Below are 18,484 nucleotides of genomic sequence, written 5' to 3'. Positions count from 1 at the left end.
CATAACACATGCCTTTCTTCTCTATGGCAGTTTCAGGCTACATCCAAACACGGAAATGAGATGCACACTACTGTGCTGAAGTTGAAACTTGAGAGGTGTGTGCAAACTTTGCACTGCTGAGATATAACCAGCTGATAGCCATGAAAAAAACACAAGAGCCCTAGGCGGTGAAAACCAGCCCGCGCACACAGTGCGAGACAAACAACTTTTACTTGCAGCGTACAACCATTCTTAAGCTCTGCGGCAAAAGCTCTTACACAAAACTTAGCAGTGATATCCAACTTTGCATGCTCCAGGGCTATTTTCAAAGTCTTAATGAGGCTTTTTTCCTCTTAGAGACATAGATTTCCTGCTTTTGCAATCAGTGAAACATTTATTTATGGCTTGGCAAATGTCTACTGATATTTGGGAAATTTAAAACGAATTATCCAATTTAGGGGATTCCTTCCTAATCCATTATGTTGTGCAACTCTCCAAAGTACAGAAGTGGGGAAACAAAAAGACATGACGGCAAGTAAAGTTGACAGTCACACTGACACGCCCCTTAAATTATAATGCTTAAATTTCACTTTGTACTTAAGTTTGTCATTACTCCTCCCCGCCACTCGACTGACCTCTATATCCCATTTTTACTAGCGCACAGCCACCTGTTTAAGCCTGACAAACGGCGACAGGAAGTGTATTTACTCCACTAACGTTTGGACTGACCCTGCACATTTACAAGATGAATCTTTCCCTTTGTTTTGTGCAACCTTCATTAATGGCACGGATACATATTTAACCAGACTCATGAATGGAAATGGATGAGTCAAAGTTTTGGCAGATTACACGAGATGCAGCCTGTTGGAAACGAAGATAAAGAGACCGCAAAATTCTATTAAAACCCCAAGGCAATAACTGATGAAACATAATACACTCATATTTTGCCAAATGCACATCAAATCATTCCAGCAGAATAAAACTTGTTTGTAGGAATCGGACTGCGTTTACATTTCCACACAATTGTGCTTCAATCACTGCATATTTTGGGATTGAGGTTTCTGGATTGCTTCCCTTTTCAAAGTGTTGAGAGTGTGTGAATATCCATTATGTACCACACAAACACACGCACCCCCCACCCCCCGCCCCTTTCTCTTCCCCTCTCCCTCTCTCCCCCTAAAACAGACTGTGTATGTTTGGCTGTGCCAGCTGTGTGTGCTTGAAGCAGGGTGTGGGGTATATACAAGTGTCTGACAAGACTGCATGGTGTGTAAACACATCTTCATAAACAAAATATGGGCCGGAAACGCACATCACCTAGATGTGCTTGACCCTTTAACCTCTGGGCTAAACTCTTGCACTTTCACTGTGTGTGAGACGCAGGACAACAGTCAGAGGGACTTGCATGAGAAAAGACAAACATGCCACACCATTTTCTTGATTTAGTTTATGACTTTGCACGCCAAAACCAATCTAAATGATGCAGATCTCTGTTTGCATTTCTGAGCGTACGTGTGTCAATATGGAGAAGAGTTTGACACACTGCAGCTACGCAAGAGGGACCACACATTTCTGCATCCAAAACATCTTTTCCAGTAGATTGAATTTAAAGAAACACACTTGATTACAAATGAGGCCGACAACACTTCAAAAGCAATCGAGACCTAGTTTGCAAAGGTGACTTAAAAATACTGTTTGAAATTGTTGCGGCACCAAAAGGGACTTGAAATGGTACACGTTGTGAGGCTATGACTAATTAAGGACAACAGTGTGAGGAGGAGGTCATTTGCAGCACACACAGACATCAGTGCACTATTCACAATAGTGCTTTCTCCTTTCTCAGCACATGGATGACTAACGGAAATATGGCCGTCATCTGCTCATGGTGCCATTCCAAGTGTCTGCTCACAAAAGTGCCAAGAAGCCAATATGAACTTTAGGAGTAAACGTAGGGAACACAGAGGGATGAAGCAAACGTACCCATTTGAACCGGAAATATTCAGCAGGGTTGGCGCTGTGAGCTGTTTGAAGCCGAGAAGCTGGAGAGGACCTGACAAATGCATGTGTGTTTGAGAGCCAAACAGAGCTGAAGGCAGAGCTCCCATGGGGAATCTGACAGTAGACCCTGATAGTCTTGTGCTACTGACTATCCACTATGCTGAGAGTTTCACAAAAAGCGCAGTCATTGGAGAGACCCCCCCCGGGCCATCCACCCTTAAGGTGTTGATGTTATATACATTTAATACTGTTTTTTGAGAAAATAAATTATAAAATGCTGTACACAGTAGTATGTTTCAACTTGGCTTTAAAAACTTGCCCTTATCAAAGTCTCATAAGGCTTTTTTTTTTTATTAACAGGAATGCCCATTCGCTTACAGGTAGCCTACTAAAAATACATTTGCAAATACATTTTAAAAAGGTTTTCTTCAATTGATGCTTAAAATATGGTAAATTTGGATGACAAAAAGCAGGGCAGTTATGCTGAACTTTGACTTTGTCTATCAACACTTTCAATAAAGGTCAGATTGCTGCTATATGCATGACAGTCATCAGGATCCCTCAACCCAAGCTTTGAATTGAAACCACAGCAGCACACTCCTCCCCGCACCCCAGCCAATGCTTTCCCTTTAAATACAGCATGACGTCAGACTTAACACAGGTCCACAGGCCCAAAAGAAATGTGTCCTAACAATGCCACATCTGGAGTCAAACAGCAGGAGTGAGAGGGGAAGAGGAGGAATGCGGAAGTCTTGAAAAAGGGAAAGTAGCGCTTGAAGCCTTTTAGCTCCAGGACCCAGGTCAAGTCTGACCTATAATTTACTGGTCCCTCTCTCTCCAAAGGCCTGATCAACTCTGTGTATACACGGAGGCTGCTTCAGCGGCTTGGCAAATCCATTTAGTCTAGTCCACAATTCCAGGGAGACGATTTAATGCGATATAAACCAAAAAAGCGACTGCGTGTGTGCCGGTAATGCTTGACTAACACTATATCACTGGGCTTGAAGATTTCCAAGGAAGTTTTGAGCAGGGGGGCAATGCGTTCCATTGTTTTATTTGGCTTTAGTCTGACTTTTCAATGTGGTTACAGGGGGAGGTCCTCCTCAAGTCTTTGCAAGCAGCCTGTTCTTGTTGTCACTGTCAGAATCAATCTGAGCTGTTGGGTCTGCAGTCAAGCAGCAACAGGAGCACAGGAGCAAAGCAAAAACTCTAGCCAATTTTCTGCCTCGAGTAAAGCATCTAATGATCACATGACGGTTGTAACAGACAGCCAGATTATCCCATACCATGACAAGGAAATGTAGTCACCGCCGAGGATGCAAAGCGGTCAACAAACAGATAAATACAAGCACATGCTGCATGCACACCTACGCATCCGTTTGCACTAGTGACGGAATGTGTGGGGAAGTCTCAGGAGACCATTTAGGTTGAAGGTGTGTGAGTCATATTTGGTAGGATGGAAAATATGAAAGGGTGGACACGGACACACAGATAGGGAAGAGTAGGAGGAGGTCGGTTAAGGGAATCAAATGATGGAAGCTGATAGATTCTCCTCATCTCTAACTCATGTGTTTTACATCAGCACTAGGCTCACAGTGCTCAGCTTTCAAAATATCAACTTACAATAGGATGGAGGCCCAATTGCAGGTGAGGACAACCAGGTGGACATCACCAGCAGGAATGGTACAATAGAGAGCGTCTAGAAATTTCTGCTTACTTTTAAGTATTTTTTTCGAAAGACAGAGATGTATTTTATCTTTACTGTAATCAGTAAGTGACAATCCGGTTTTGTGAGATTAATCGAAAACACAGGTCAAAGTCGGACCAAGGTAAAATATTAGAACTGCGAAAAGGATGACCAATCTTATTCTAACTAAAAACAGATGATTTTACTTTGCATATCTTCACTCGCAATCAGAACAATCATGGCGCCTCCTACCTGTCTCATATGGAAATATATGCCAACTGTAATAGAGGTAATGGAAAACACACTTTTACATAAGGCTTAACAACAACAGCTACAAAAAAATCATGCAAAGTACACCAAGTTAACCAAACTTTTTTTGACATAACCTGAACACATCACATAAAAACCTAGACTCATGGTACATTTTTAAATCAAGCTGAAAATTACATGGCTATACAGATGAAACCATTTAATGTGGTTTATTAAGGTTTTCTGTGCACCCAGCAGAAGATCACACAAATTTGTACACTGCATGAATGCAGTCTGCTACCCAGGGTGACTGGTGTCCTGTCACGTGACTGACAAATTCGAGAAGCAGATTGTAGTCATGAGTCATAACAAAATGCAATAAATAAGATTACCACTTGATGGTGATATGTACTCTCAAACAATATATATATATATATATATATATATATATATATATATATATATAGACTGACTGGATACACACACACTATATATAGACTGACTGGATACACACACACTATATATATATATATATATATATCAGTCAATCAATAGTAACTATAAGTATGGGTGTTTCAACTTTGCATGAGGTCACATATATGGAATCTGTGGTGACAGCCAGTATTGGGTCAGTGAAGTTGAAAGCCTTGCCCCTAATTACTCCTCATGGGAATTTGGGGAGGAATTCCCTTCATGCTGTTATGTAACATAAGCGACCAGTCTAGCCTGTATCTGCTGAGATGATAATAAAACAAACTAACCAATGATCTATGTCCGCCCGCGCGCACGCACGCACACACACACACACACACACACAAAATCACACCTTCAGTATTATATTTGGTAGAGATGAAAATACGAAAGAATAATAATAATAAACAGACTAGGTTCCTGGGGTTGTCTGTCTCTTTTTGACACGCATCATCTTAGAATCCAGTGAATCATTTGATTCACAGGCCTTCCCAATCCAGAACCCCTGTGGATGTTCCTATGGATCATAGACGATTAGTCTTTTCCCAAATCTCAGGGTCACAAGTGTTGATCCCAAAATGTTAGGCAGACTCGCAGTGGTGGAAGACCGGAGTTAACAGGGCTGTAAGTGCGTCTAAGGTTACATTAACAGGCAGCGAGACAGCTAGGGGTGGCAGAGGGGTCAGGAGTCATGGTGCTCTGACAAACAACTGAGCCACCCAGTAAGGAAGTCAACAAGAGATGCTTTCCCCCACAGCCACAAAGCCCTGGCAACAAATGTGACTGGCAAGCGTGTGCGATAAATGTGCCATTTGAAACCAATGACAGGGTCTCAATCATCACCATATGAGGCTGTGACAGAAACAGAGCAGAGCGACTGCAGTCGGTGAGTAGAAAGAGATGACGCATATATTGATTGAGGATTGCTTGAAAAAGTCTGCTCTTGTTTAGGCCATACTGTAACACCTCTACAGACTTCTTGGTGGTCTGACTAAAATAACCTCTTGCTGCTCCAAAGCTGGTTAAATATGACGACATAAGCATGAGAGAAAAAACTGCTGTTTACTGGACTGCAATCAAGTAGGTTTTACGGTGGCTAATGCTCTTGTTGTTTGAAGCTTAATGATTAGGAAACTGTTTCATGATGACTTCTTCTGGCCACTCTGACGCATTCTGTCAGAGCAGAGGGTTAAATATAAACAGCGTAACCACTTGCCTTTATCTCTTGCTCCGTACTTTCCTCTCTCCTGCACTCCTCCCTTGCCAGTTCTGGAAAGTGCATTCACACAGTTCAGCGGTGACACAAGTACCGTCTCCACCATGGCAGACCATGCTTGTGTTTTTTCAATTAAGCTGGGCTCCCGTACACTATTCATTTGGGAAACTATAATTCTCGTGGCCCAGCACAAACTAATGGAAAGTCACTTAGAGTTCTATTTTTCCAGGAGAGGTATCGGAAAGACTCGTTCCCTATAAGTTGTTTCAGACCGGCGCGCACGGAGGGTGAAACTGGAATACTGTCATTGAGAATAGAGGAGGTGTTGATACGAAGGTCAAGACCTCACCAGGGGCCGATTGTGGCGTAAGCGCACACGGGGCAAAAGGAGTAGAAAGGAGGAAAGCGAAAGGATACAGATGGATGGATTTCTAGGAGACTGTAGATAAAAGTGGGTTTGTCGCAGACCGGATCTGAATTGGCCCTCCGGGAGCAGAACACATCCACGGAAATTACATCAAAGCCTGCTTGTCACAGAGCTACAAAGGAACACAGACTGTCTCCTGTATATTTTAGTGGTAGAGTCTCCCAAGCCATTCGCATCAATCTTCCTAAAGATAAAGTACGAGTGCACAAACGTAAACACACAGCACCACGCAATCACTGTATGGCCCAACCTGCACGATCAAAAACAATCTTAAAACTTGCATTTATACAATAGTTCAAATAAAGCAAAACTGTCTAGTGAGTATCAGTCCTCTACCTATTCCCTACTCCTTGATGGTTCACTTCTTTGTGTCAATGATGTCAGTCATTAGCATATAAATGGGCAGGGCTAGACTCAGGTAAAAGGTGTGCATTAACAAAGTGGAATCAGAAACACTTGCACATGAATGCCCCTCAAAAAAGTGGGAGGGCCTAGGAGCGGACAGCCCACATGGTACTCCAACCCCCACCACAACAATCAACACAGACAGACAGTATGGGAGAGCGGTGCGGGCAGGAGCAGTCGGAAAGCTTACCTCAAGAGTTCTGATGTGGCGTGCGTATGAGGAAAAGTCTCATGACGAGCGGAGTCTCTGCCTCTGCTTATCTCTCTCGGCTGCGTAGACGGGCGCTGAGACGTGCAGGCAGCGCTAAGCAGAGTGTCACTCGGCAGAAAGCAGAGGAGCCGCGCAGATCCCAGGCCCGTCCACTAACAGTCTGCCTTCTGAGGATGAAAAGAGAAGACTTCATTACCAGCTGGAGACCACGCCTCCACCCCTACAGTCTCCCTCCCCTGTCTCCCTCCCTGCTACCTCCCCGCTTCCCTTCTCAACTCGCAGCCAGTAGCAAGCGGGGCATGTCCCAGCCAAGGGGGGAGCAGACTGCCAAAGAAAACCTCTCAGTCAGACACCAGCCAATACTGTGCCGTGCACACAGAGAGGGGACAGAAAGATGAGGAGGGAGATGGAAAGACAGAAAGATGGCATACTACAAGAATCCACAAACTCTTGTTTGTTTTTAAAGTTTGCATGAGAACGCTGGGTCAGACGCGTCGCAGCCTCATAGCTGAAGAGCTCGAAAATAAGCATGCTATCCAAGCTGTGTCTGTGTGGTTGGACTATTAAATGAGTGCGAGGAAGAAAAACACAAGGAGTAGAATTAAATTTGGATCAAGTGAAGATTGCGAGGCAGTGGGGATTCACTTAAGCGTGTGTGTGTGTGGGGGGGGGGGAGTGAAGAGGGCTGCCGAATGACACAGACAGACGGGCAGACGGAAAGAAAAGCAGAAGACGTTCACTGGGACATATGGAACAAAACGGTTGATCAGTTTGACAGTCGTAGTCAGCAAAGGCACATTATGGACCCGAGATTGTTATGACTCGTCTAATTATGACTCTAACCAAACGGGGGCAACGTCTATGTCTTTGTGCTAAGGTCAATAAACCGTCTTTCTTTCACTTCAACTGTTATCGTGTCATTCATGTGTAAATTGAGGATGCCATTTGGCGTTTGCCTATCTTCCGACTGAGGCGCCATCTCATCCTCTCTGCACATTTCTTCAAACCCCAGAGAACTCGCTCTCCCTCAAAGACACTATTGCTGTTTACTGTCTATAATTATGAGAGGTTGGGCACACTCAACTTAGGCACGTTGCCCCCAGCTAAGCCACACGCAAACCATTCTCTACCAGATCAAGAGTTTAAACGAAGCCAAATAGGGGGGTTAAAGATGACAGACTTGGGCTTCTCAAAGACAGAGAGAAAAAAAAAAACATTGTGATGTGAGTCCGAGAAATGCACAGCAGGCTCTGGACCTCAAACGCAAAATTTTTGCCTTAAGTAGAGATTGCCCAAAGAAGCTCATTTGCAGTCGGGTCATGCTCCAGCGCACAACAGAGACTGGACAGGCCTTGATCTTACAGACAATTTGAAAGCAACACGACCGCAGCGTCCCGCCATATCCAATATACTGCCAGAGTCCCTGCGTCAACTACTTGTTTTGGAGAATTCCGCATGCATTTATTCAAAAATAACATTCAATATTTCTTTTGACTGTTCAAATACTGGCATAAGGTAGAATACTTAACAATACTCACTCCATTAAGATTGTAGTCGTGTTTTAAAACAATTTAAAATCCCCTTGAGATGACTTTTAACTAAGTAAACATTTTGCAGTAGTGGAAGAGGCATGGGAGCATTACAAATCTCTGGTGTTCTCCGACTCTAGCATTAACACCTCCACAGACCCTCACTGTGGCATAATGGTGTCAAATTTATGCAGTTCCACAAAGCAGTACTTAAGATTACGGGCCGCCTTCATTGTAGGTTGTGAAAAGTCCGTTCTGGGGTTGAGGTTTGACACACTTGCAACAACGTGCACAGTATGGATGACAGAAAATTACTGACGAACAAATTTCGGTTCTCTTTTCCAATCAAAATCTAAGAAATAGTTATGTTTGTGGTCTTCTGCTGTGTTGCGCGAATTGAATCTGGACATTTAGTCACGGATGAAACACAAATCCAACATTACAAATCATTGTTTACAGCCTGCCATGTACAAACAAATCATCATTACCATCACGATAGTAAATAGATATAAACCGTGATGTGGACGAAATGGAGCAGTAATGACAGCAAGCCTGTTATACATTTTTTTCCCCAAGATCTCTAGTGACATTGTGGGTTCGGCTGAGTTCAGTTCAAGGGAGGCAATACCACACTCTGCCACCAAGTGCTTGGATGAGCTGAAAAGTACAGTACACTATACAGTAGGTTTATACAGATGGAGAGGTTTGGCAGCAAACCTTGTATGCGACATTTTGGTGAGACTGTTCTGTTTTGGGAATAATGAATCTTTGTGCTTTTGTTTTCAAAGCTAAGATTACTGTAACTCAGTTATATTGGAGGAGTGGCAGGGTTTCTTTTTAAAGAGCAACTCATAATTTATTTTAGGCAGTTGGTTAAGAGCAGAACACATACTGTACTGTACTACTGCAACATGTATTCAGCGTGACAGCTTTCATTATTTGTGTGATTTTCAAGTTTACATAAAAAAAAAATCCATAAAAAGCCAGTTGAATTTAGTCCAAACAGAGCGAGCGTAACATAAAAATTTAAAATATCCTTCGTTTTCTATCGCAGTTGACAGACGAAGGTACACCCTAGAATGGTCGCCAGGCAATAGATACATCATAATAGTCACTAGACAAACAAGCAGTCACATGTATATTGTGTACTATGTCTTCTCACCGTGGGATAGTGGGAACGTAATTTCGATTTCTTTGTGTGTCTTGGCATGTGAAGAAATTGACAATAAAGCAGACTTTGACTTTGATGCACACCTATGGACAATTCAGGGTCTTTATTTAACATAAGGTGCATGATTTTTTTGTTGTTGGAGAAAGCATGAGAAAATTATGCAAACTCTACACAGTAAAGGTCAGACCATAGAACTGTGAAGCAGATGTGCTAACCACTACCCATGCTATTCTTGAGCAATTATCGTGTGTTTTAATTTATTTTATTGCTGTGCGAGGTACAATGCAGCTTGCTGTTCCAAATACTTTCACAAGACAGTCTTGATCGGTTTTACACAAAGTTTACGTCAGTGCCACAATGAAGCAACATTTACAGTCATAACCTCTCGGCTGTGAGGAAGACATGCTGACCACTTGGCTAGCGTGCTGCCCTGATTAAGCAAGCGGATTGTCATTGAGACTGTATGAATGAGCCAAACATTTTATAATATTTACTTCTCTTTGTATTTTTATATTTACATTTGTATTTCAGAAACAGGATCACCTGCTTTGGCACACTTATTCAAGTGCGAGCAGACTACTTAACAAGACCTCACAGTACATTTCTGTCTTTCAAAAAGATCAAGAAAAATGCTTGGCTTGTATGCAGCAATTAGAACAGCCTGACATGCGTGTACAGTAATGTGTTTTTCCTGAAAACGCATCTTAAATAATACCTGCAATTAGAGTTTTCTGTGGAAGTAGCACAGCTGTATCAAGGGTCACTCCAGGTCAAGTTGCTGACACACCCAACGCTTCAAAGAAATGAAAGGCTTCCCATTTACTGCAAACACCAGTTTCCTTTAATTCCCAGTTAGGACTAGTGAGAGCAACTTCGTACAGTGAAAACACACTGCTACTCTTTGGCTGCTACACCTGAATGATCTAGGATGTATTCGACAGAGATTACGGTATATTTTGTGCCACGCACTCTTATGTGTTTGGGATTAGGAGTGTTTTTTTCCCCCCCCACTGAACTGTATACCACTAGGCAGCAATAGTAATCCATTGACTCAAATTTCAACAGTTTGTCCAATAGAGTTGACTGCGCTTGAGTTCCAGGAATTTCACACTCAAATCGACCAGTGATGGGCCTATCACACACTGGTGTGTCTTTTTGAGCCCAGCAGCCACGAACATATGCTTGCCTCCCTGGGCAAACACAGGGCACCCCAGCCACTGTAGACTTAGCAGCCTGGCGATGTGTACTCGCCCATCCATGTGGACCAGGAGTGAGGAGGTTCCCAGGAAGACACCGTCTGGTGGTTTTAGGTGAAGAGGTAGACTGGATTCAAGGTTTTGGCAAAAGAAAACCAAAAGGTTCATACCAAGCTTTTTGTGTTCCCTGAAGAGTAAACATGGGCTGATTCGGAATCTGGCTATAGTCCTTCTGAAAACAGTTGTGTCAGAAATATCAACCACATTACAGAACGGGTTGGATTCAGGTTTGGGTAATTCATAGCCCTTCCATGGCCAGAAGGTACAGGTATTTTTCCTGGCAAATTCAAGAATCAAAGTTAACCTGTAACAAGCCATTCCACTCAAAAGGTAGAAAGTCAAATCCATCCATCCGTGGGTAAATCTTTCAAATCTTATGCGGCAAGGCCCTTGGAATGTATCAGGGGTAATTACCGTGCTATTTCACAAGCAACAAATGGCGTCAATCTGTGAAAAGGAATTTCTACTGAAGAGAAGAATAATGCTGCAACAACTGTGCTGAATAATACTTAATTCAAAGCAAGTTCAGCCTCCATGCCAATACTGGTGGAGCCAAACAATAAAATGGATCGCATTCATGTGTTGCAATTTTATGAACGTAAATACAGGGTCTCTTCAAACATTTACATCATCACCTTTATGCAAGCAGAGATGATGTAAAACATCGGCGGTTACAAGGTGTCATAATAGAACTATGAAGATAGTATGTCATAATTTGAACATTTGAATTCAGACATTTGAAGAAATCAACCACCTATTGTGAAAATCAACCTGTCTGACCAAATGAAAGGAACTTGTTCAGCGACAGTACATTTCTGACCAAAACCTTACACACTCTTATGAAATTTCACATTTGGACTTTGAGTGCCACTCATTAGAGCGCAGCCCTTCATCAAGGGTAAACTAACTCTTAAACATGGCAATGAAAATTTGTAATGAAGTCATAAAAAAAAGAAACCGGCGCCCATTGTCTCACAAGATTTTAACTTCCTTTGCTGTTCATGTGTGAAACACAGTGATAAAGAAATAAGAGAGCAAAAATACCACACCGCTCCACATTCCATCTTCTTTTGTAATAATCCTGTTTTACTAAAGCGTTGAAGAAGAAATAGCTACGCATGGATAGAGCGTCCATTGAACTGCTGTAGAACCACAGCAAAGCAAACACAGCCCTCATCTGCACAAATAGGCCTTTCAAGCCTCCTGACCCCCCCACCCCTTTTGTCCCATCAACACCTCCCTCTTCACCAAGACCAAAGCCACCAAATCCAACCTTCCTTCTGCCGCCTCCAAATACACAGAGGTGAATGGTGTCTACTGTACCATCTACCTCCCTCTCTGTGGGGTAGAAACCGTTTGACAGGCCTATATTTATGGTGAGCTGGATTCATGTTGGAATGAATCATGAAAAGCACCAGAATGATCTTGCTGTATGTTTTATATTGAGCAGTTGTGCCAGTCTGCGTGTGTGGCCTTTGTGTATGCAGAGCTGTGTTTGTTCCGAGAGGCGAGTGTTCGCATTAGTGCCGGGAATTACGATAATCCCTTTAAAGGGTGACAATATGCGTCTGATACGGCAGTGACACTATGTTCATTATTTGTCTGCTTCATAATGACCGTGGAGACATTAAGGATATGCACAAAATCCCCAGACCTTATTGTAGTAGAGAAACAACTACGTGCGTATTGTTATTCCACTCCAACAGTCATATTGTTTTTGTTGGTTTGTTACAAAGACGCGGTTTATATTTTCTGCTTTTTTACAAAGCTTACATACATTGAAAGACATTTTATTCCCATCCGGTACTCAGAAGGAAACATACTGATCCATATTTTCTCGGTAAAGCCACCAAAGCATGTGTGTAATTTAACAACCATCCCGCCATCTATTTAGTATAACCTCGCTAGGGTCGCGGATGAGCTGGAGCCCAGCCCAGCTGCTTTCGGACTACACCCTAGACTAGTGGTCAGACAATCGCAGGGCACTTACACACAATAAATCAATCACAGTTGCAGTATATTCACACTCAAACAATGTATAGTGTTCAATACCTAACATGCAACACTTTTGGGATGCCTGTACTTGGAGAAAAACTATGTTAGCACAGGGAAGACATGCAAACTTCACACAGAAGACTGGAACCTGGAGTCCAACGCTTAATATCAGAACTGTTAGCCAATGTGCAATCTGTAATCTAAAAATTCTAAAAAAAGAAGTCGTTTTTTGATAAATTATCAATCCATCCATCAATTTCTTAGAAATTAACCTCATGATATCCTTAATGTAGCTCAATCTTTAAGGATGTGCTCTTGAGTCAAAAGTCATAGGTTCAAGGGCAACTACCGACAAAAGCATCCTAAAAATGTCATCTAGTTGTGTTTGCTGGCGCCTCTCGAGGTGCCCTTGAGCAAGGCATCATCTGCCACCCTTGCTCAAGTGGTGCAGCGCTCTTTCACTCCGAGTCTCACCTTGTATGCCTGCATGTGTGCGATCTTGCTCAATCACAAAAATACACATCAGATGAATAACCACTTGAAATATAGCAATAATAAATAAAAATAGATAATCCAATAAAAATGTGGCTGAAATAGAGCTAATCCATTTGATTTTGGGAGAGAAGCGCTGTACTCAATAAAACGGCACAGACAGAAAAAATACATCCACACTCACATTTACACCTACGGACAATTTAGAGCCTTAATTAAAGCAACATGTTTTTGGAGTGTGGGTGGAAGGTGGCATAGCAAAGAAGACAGGGGGAGAACATGCCAACTCTACCCAGGAAGGATGAACCATGAGGGAGACGTGCTCACCACCAAACTACCATGCTGCCCTTAATAATTTTTTTTCCCTATTTTGATTTTATTTTGCTTCGTAAGATACATTTTATCGTGTTGTGTACTTTACCCAATCTTGATTGTTATTACACAGAGATAGCTATCACAATTTGAATCTGTCTGCACAGCGCACGGTCTCAGCAGGCGCATGGTAACAATAGGAACTGGGGTAAGCGACGGCAGACTTCTCTCTGTCCTCTGCCACATAAACCTTTAATATGAGGGCTCCTCGGCACCAGTCGGACATTTAAAAAGGACCATACCCTGTAATTGACCTTAAAAATACTTTCCTTGGAGGTCCGCAGCCATGTCATTGGCCCACGGCCCGAGCAGTGGCCGCTTCTCCCCAGCCTGAAGGAGCCTGGGAAGGCCTCCGAGGGTATATTTAGTGGCCCTGAGTGGAGCAAAAGTTGCAGATAATGCCAGTCTGTGTATAAAACCACTCTGCCGCCCACGGGTTGGCCTCTAACAGGCACATTTCCCTCTCCCACGGGGATGTATTCCTTGTGGTCAGAGGTCATCCAGATGCAAGCCAGGTAAATATACAACCACAGGAGATACTGACCACTGTCACTCTGCTCTGTGAAGGTGAGGCATGCCACATTTCGGCATTGTGAATGAAGTTAGATGTGGCACAACGTTGGAAAAAAGTATATACAAGCAGTGTCTCCTATAGTCATTGCACAATGGTAAGTTTGGATAATGTGGTAAACATCTGTCTGCTGGCGCTTACGTTGTATTACAGAGATGTATTCCAGTAATGTGGCGTTTGTGTGCCACCCAGCAGAATTAGGCAGAAAAAAAGCTGAATAATTGACCTCACTCTGTGTCTAATGTCTAATACAGAAATGTGGTCTTTGGCTTGAATTTAAGTGGGGTACAAATCAGGACTATTTAGAGTACATACTCCCCCACCCCCTTGATTGAGGACAGCAAAGGCCTAATTATCAAATGATGTAATGATTCTAATTCTTGATTTTACCTTCTTAATGTTCCCAGTCTGGCTGTTAAACCTGTCCTTTGCAAAGACATGTGTGTGCTCATAACAGACTCCATCATTTTAAAACGCAATGATAGTCAATTAGGAATCCAAGTGTGGCTTAAACCCTGCTCTTGCCAGGCACAAGTTGAGGAGCAACTTGTTGAGCCGATTTGCATTCAGCGTAACAATAATGTAAATATTTGATCGTCTTTAAAGCGAAGAAGATTGCTTTATTGTTTTTAGTAGTAATCAGTTTTACACTTTTACATTCAGTGTTCCGATAAGATTGTCCAAATGTTACTTCGAACATTATCAATAGTGTTTGCTTTTTTTTCTTGGTGAGAGGCTAATCCTGCTTTAGGTAAAATAAATTCCAAATATTTTCCTGGGAAATTTGTTTTGAAAATTGAACAATTTGAGGTTGACTAACATGTAGGGACACATTATTTACAACCTTAAGGTTGACTTTACATCATTTTAGCATCTCTATTCTCTCATCAAGGTTCCCTTTAGGAATCCCACTGCCCTTTTTAAGCGTAATGGTCAGATCTGCATGTTTAACTTTATTTGTTCAAACTACCTGCAAGTTCAAAAGTTCGCAGAAGCTGAGTTGTATGCGTTTGGTAGTTATCGTGACTGAAGCCTTGCAGCTACCGAAGCTGCTACGTCTGCTGTTTTTTGTTAAAAGGTTTCCAAGGGTTATCTGTAAAGGAAATGTATGATTTATTTATCCAGAACACTTTTCTGTCTGTGGATTTAAAAGTATAGTTGAGACCAAATCTCTGCTGTGCCTGCATTTGAAGGCGCGTATTGTTACACATCTGATCAGAATCCTTTCACCGTGATAAGAAAAAAAACAGACAGCCAATAAAAGAGTGGGCCCCTATTCTGAGAAATACAACTGGGAGAACTGAAAGCAGCAAGTCATGCCTGACTTGGAGTCACTGGCCACATACATTATGCAGTAGTCATATGTTTTGTCTCAAGGGCTCCCCAAAAAGTTTGCATGTCAGTTATGCTCAGTTATGGGTGAGGATTGGCACAGATGGACTGAAATGAGTGTGAATGTAAAATCTGTGGTGTTGCCTTTTAAGTCTTTGGAGCAGAATAGGGAGGTTAAATGAGCCTTGTTTCCACCATACAGTACAGTTATTTCAGAATGGTACATTTCTTTTTGCATTCCCCATTTAAAATTGGAAGGCTAAAAGAAACCATGCTCCACCTACATACTGCATGCCATATTTTGGCACCCTACACTGATATATCAAACACAGTGGTATTGGTCCATAAAGAATTTGGAGAAAACACACGCAGGACATTTGGCAAACAATGTCTCATCTAAAAATACACAGTGCTGAGAAACATACTGTACAATCCTAGACACTGTCATTGACCAGTAAAAAAAAAAACAGCTTTGTACAGTCACAAGATTATGACTTTTTGAAATAATTCAACCATACTGTTGAAAAAGAAATATTTATTAGCCACCAAAGCTGTCCTTAATTCGTACTTCTGCTAGCGACCAAACCGACCCCATTCCCTTCCTAATCAAACCAGCAAAAACTAAATATACTGAACAAAAAAGCTGACTGTCGTGATTTGGATTAATGATTGTCACACGTTTTGAGCTCATGACTGGCAATAATGTTTTTTACACCTTCCCCAGATCTGATGCAGGGGTGCAGTTTAAACAAGGCTCATCAAATAAGACAAACTATAAATTATGTGATGCATATTAATGGGTTTTATGTGGAACGTCATGTGGCTAAAGCAGAAAACAGGTTGAAGACAAGTATTGTCTTTATCACTGTCATTTTTGGACTAAAATCAAATTGAATGTATAATGTATCATTTATTCATACAGACATAGTATGATATGACGTATGATACGTAAAGATGAAGGAAGGCTTTGATCCATTATGAGTTTTGTGAAACCATGCCATTTAAATATGCTATCCCAATATTCTTATGGGACAGCCATTATTACATAGGCATATTTTCCATTGCCGGAACCCCAGTAGGCATTATGAAGTAAATCTATGCTAATATTTGAACACATAAGCATTCAACGTGCATTGATGACTGAGAAAAAATAATTTACATTTCTGGTCTGTTCCTGTGGTTTTCTAACAATGGGACTGTCAAAAAAGTTGAACGTTTGCACTCACACTTTTTTATCTAGTCATAGTGATATTTATCGCTAAACTTTGTTTACTGTGTCTTGTTTGTCTTTTTCTTCTGTTTGTCTGCGAAGTAGGTCCAACAGAATAGAATATCTTTTTGATGTTACGGTGCAGAGCATATCTCATTGTCATCAAATGTGTATGAATGATTTTATCAATACAGACTCACAAAGCCACCATGAATAAACAACATCTAGATTCTTATCTCATGTTACTGCCAAAGTATAAACTAAGACTTTATCAAAAACAAATGCGTACTTTGGAAAAAACAAAACAAAAAAAAACCCCAAAACACAAGAAAGCTCACCCAAACTCAACTTTATGTGCTCCCAGTGGTAACTGTGACAAATCTAATGACCACTCCTTCGCCCATCTGGGGAGCTGGTGACGCTTTGCCTGCTCTCTGAGGACACTGAGTTCAAACCAATAATCTAATTCAGATGAAAATGAATGTTTCCAGCTTAATCCAAGCCATCTTGCTTTGGATCTGTCTCGTTCTCTTTTTTTCTCCTTTGTCTTGCATTTTTGTTCATTTCCAAAACATGTGGCTGAGAATGAAGGAAAGATGTAGAAGAGGGAAAATACAGGAAGAAAGGTGCACAGGTTTTACATTTTGTATGACGACGTGATTTGAAGGGAGGCTGTGATTATGTGGCAGATACTTTTAGAGATAGAAAAGTCCCTGGGAAAGCAATGATGCTACTTGTAATATCCTATAAACCCCAAAATACCTAAAACGATGCAAGCATTTGGGCACATTTGCTTCAAACACACTCAACAAAATCTTGACCACGTTTCTTTCTCAGTCATGGTACAATGTGGTTGGAATTTAAGATGCATCTTATTGGAAAGCGACTGATCCAGTTGTGATTAGTGGGACTTGGCCACAGATACAGAAGATGGGATTGAGAGTCACAGCTGTCCCTGCTGTGCAGCTGCGGATTGAGCATTTGACTGGCTGGAATCAAGTCAGTTCATCTAGATGAGGCAAAGTAGTCATGCAACGAAACCCATGGGGCCAGTCGAGCAGTCAGACGCTCAAACATAGCATTGCTCAACAATCAATCGTATCAACTCTGTGGTCAAATGTTCACGTTGTCTTTCATTGTGTGATCTAGATGAGGCAAGTCGGCATCATATGAGGGAAGCATGCTCAATGGCAGATCCATGATGGATATACAGCGCAGCTTTTTGACAGTAGAGAACTGCAATCATTTTATGGTTTTCAAGTTCTAAAGTAACCATAGAATGTCCCAATGTTCCTGCCACACAAGCCAGACCCCTGGCTTCTTTTCTCAAGCTATTTCTGCTGATCAGAGCAGTATGAATAATTTAACATTATATTAGTTTAAATCCTAGCCTGACATTTTGCCCGGAAAACCTTCAGCCCCATCCATCTGCCACATTGTGTGACTGTGATGTAATGACTGGGTTTTCTCACCAGCCCTGATCTGGTCACCCGCAGTGCTGAACATACTGAACATATGACAAGCAAGTTTCAAGCAGAACTTCAAATTAGTTATGACTCATCCATGATTGCTATGTTATTATATTATTTCTTTAACGGCAATGATCTCAAATGATATAAAGTTCCAGTAAAATCATAGCAAAGAATTCCCAATACCATATGTTCCAGACTATAAGGCGCACGTAAGAACCTAAAATGTGCGCCTTATAGTCCAGTGCGCCTTATATATGGACCAAATTCCTAAATTTCTGGCCCGAAGCATTGTGTCATGAAATCAATCATAAGTGTCCTGCTGAAGACTATGAATCATGAATCAAAAAGACTATGGATGATTATTTTGTGATTATTAAGTAATTTGTTGTGTCTGAAGTTGAAATAAAAAATAAAAAAAGGAGAATGATTTGATTTATAGTC

The 18,484-nt window shown here is 41.7% G+C and overlaps 1 protein-coding gene across 8 annotated transcripts in view; it reads right to left on the bottom strand.

Annotated features, from left to right (window-relative positions):
* The window catches only part of LOC133156418 (zinc finger protein 469), a 153,864-nt gene that overhangs the window by 29,605 nt on the left and 105,775 nt on the right, over positions 1 to 18,484 (bottom strand). For 7 of the 8 annotated variants that reach the window (XM_061282102.1, XM_061282100.1, XM_061282098.1 and 4 more), the window contains one exon: positions 6,623 to 6,810. The gene's annotated coding sequence lies outside the window, so the exon portion shown is untranslated. Of the gene's footprint in view, positions 1 to 4,855; positions 5,654 to 6,622; positions 6,811 to 18,484 lie in introns of those variants that run through there. The other variant, XR_009714863.1, reaches the window with a different exon arrangement.

This window comes from Syngnathus typhle, linkage group LG7 (genome assembly GCF_033458585.1).
Source record: "Syngnathus typhle isolate RoL2023-S1 ecotype Sweden linkage group LG7, RoL_Styp_1.0, whole genome shotgun sequence".
In the NCBI taxonomy this organism is placed as follows: Eukaryota; Metazoa; Chordata; class Actinopteri; order Syngnathiformes; family Syngnathidae; genus Syngnathus; species Syngnathus typhle.
The sequence above is the reverse complement of the archived record's forward strand: the minus strand, read 5'-3'. Positions and strand labels throughout refer to the sequence as shown.